The 2,500-nt window shown below is 49.7% G+C and overlaps 1 protein-coding gene across 1 annotated transcript in view; it reads left to right on the forward strand.

The window, feature by feature from the left end:
• Positions 1–2,500, forward strand: part of LOC125038354 (carbohydrate sulfotransferase 11-like) — a 9,587-nt gene that overhangs the window by 3,719 nt on the left and 3,368 nt on the right. The gene's annotated exons all lie outside the window — the stretch shown is intronic.

Raw genomic sequence — 2,500 nt, forward strand, 5'->3', positions numbered from 1 at the left:
TGGACACACCCCTGAATTAACAGGAAAGAAGCTCGACAAGCCCCCACCACACTTTACATCTCTTGCAGTACCGGCATATAGGCTTGTTATTAGACCAATAATCTGTGTTGGAATTCCCCTAAGTGTCAGAATCTCCCATAACGTTTCTCGATGCACCGAGTCAAATGCCTTCTAAGGGTCGATGTAGGCTGCAAGCAACCCACGACCGATTCACGATGTCGTTCCAAAATTTCGCAAAGCGGTAGGATACAGTCTATTGTGGACTTGCCAGGAGTGAATGCAGACTGCTCCGGTCTCGGGCGCCTTAGTAGGTGGTCGTGGATCCGTTTCAGAAGAATGTGGGCAAGAACCCTGCCTAGTATACTGAGCATTGTAATGCTATGGTAGTTGATACAGTCCCAACAATCCCCTTTCCCCTTCCAGAGAGGGATGACCACGCCCCTCAATAGGTCAGTGGTAATGGAATCAAACTGCCAGATGGCAGTCAAGAATGCATGCAATCCCTGTGCCATAGGTTCACCCCAAGCCTTTAGCAGTTCAACAGGGATATCACATACGCCAGTGGCTTTCCCACACTTCAGCTTAGAAATCCCCATCCTAACCTCAGTTAGGGTCTACCTGGTACAGCTGTTCAAAATACTCATCCCAATGTTCACAAACCCCAACATGATCTGGTAGGATCTGTCCATCCACTGAGCGAAATGCAATCATCTGCTAGGAGGGCTTAGAGTTCAGCTTTCTCAGGGCTTGGTAGGCAGAATGAAGGTCATTTACCAAAAAATGGCCTTCGACCTTCTCAGCAAGATTCTTGATGACCTTTTCTTTGTTCCTTTTCAGCAATGTTCTAGCCCTATGCACCAAAGAGCGACGCAAGTCCTGATTGCCATTCAGCTGAGCCATGCAACACACTGCAGTGGCCTCCAATGTCTCCTGGAAGATAAAATTCTGTCTTGGCCTTGGGTGTACTCCAATGGACTCCTGCGCTGCTTCGAGTGTTTTGCGCTTGGTACTCCTATAGAGCAACTGGGTCTGTCAGGTTTTCAAGTTCTGTGAATTGATCAGAGACTACTGTGGTGAACCCACAGGCACACTCCTCCTCTCTCAATCTGTCCAAGTGAAACACCCTAGAGTGGCCACTGAATGGACAAGGAGTTTTGGACCAATAGGGTAGCCACTACCAGCCTATGGTCAGAACTTGGCACTCCAGAAAACCCTGCAATTCTGAAGGATGCTCCAGTGAGTGCTGACAAGAATGTGGTTGATCTCCTTGGTTACAGTACCTGTACTGCTATCCCATGTCTAACGATGGGGGTTGGAGCACTGATACCAGGAGCCAGAAACCTTCATTCTCTGGGACCTAGCAAAGTCCCAAAGAAAAAGGAGGCTGTTCTTGCTGCTAGGATCAGCTCCCGAGCCATAGGGGCCGACAGACATCTCGTAACCTGCTCAATCACAGCCAGATACCGCATTGAAGTCACCCAGAACAATGTGAATATCTAGCCAGTGGCAATTGTTTGCCACAGATGTGAGTTTGGGCTAGAATGTTTCTTTCACATCGAGTTTGCTCTATAGCTTGTCCAGCAGCAAGGACCGGATGGTCCAAGAGCCTACCCAGATAGCTAGCCTGAGGTTAAGCCTCGGGCGGTCGCTCTGGGTGGACGCCACCTCTGCCATCCCCGCCGATGCTGCCCCCAAATAAAGGGGGTTGGCAGGCTGTGGAACCCAACGTGGGGTTTGCTCCACAGGCCTCATGCTGGGTTGGCACCTGCTAGGGCGCCGGTGGGATGAGTAACTCTTTCCCACCCTGCCCTCCCAACAGGAACCACAGCCCACCTTGCTTGCTTGGTAGGAGGGACAGCACCCCTCCCCCCAGTACATTTATTTACTTGTGACGCTGCCGGTAAGTTATCTGGGGGTAGAAGGGCTGGCAAGGCCCACCTCATCCGAGCCGCCCATTAACCCCAAGGTGGCTGAGGGGCGGGAGTTGGTACAGAGCCAGGAGGTGTCCACACGCCGGTGGGGCATGGCTCCGTACTTCTGGGGCCTCCTGCTGCTCCGAGATCACCCACAGTTTAGCCTGAGACCGCAAGTTGCCCAGTTTCCATGGGTGACCACGAGGAGGCACTGCAGAAGCCTCGATGACGGAAAGGCTGTGAACTGGCAGGGGAGGCTAAGCAGAGCCTCTCTCTTTTTTGCGCTAGTCTAGCCACACACACACACACACACACACACACACACACACACACACACACACACACACACACACACACACACACACACACACATACATATATATGTAATAATTTTGAAATGTAAAGTGGCAGACACACACATATATAGCTAAATAGACCGATAGATGGACAGAGTGTGTGTATATATGTATATATATGTATGTATATACACGTGCATATACATATATATGTATAAACACACACACACACACACACACACGCATATATATATATATATATATATATATATTTGTTTTTTGTTTTGCTTT

This window comes from Penaeus chinensis, chromosome 24, assembly GCF_019202785.1.
Source record: "Penaeus chinensis breed Huanghai No. 1 chromosome 24, ASM1920278v2, whole genome shotgun sequence".
Classification (NCBI taxonomy): Eukaryota; Metazoa; Arthropoda; class Malacostraca; order Decapoda; family Penaeidae; genus Penaeus; species Penaeus chinensis.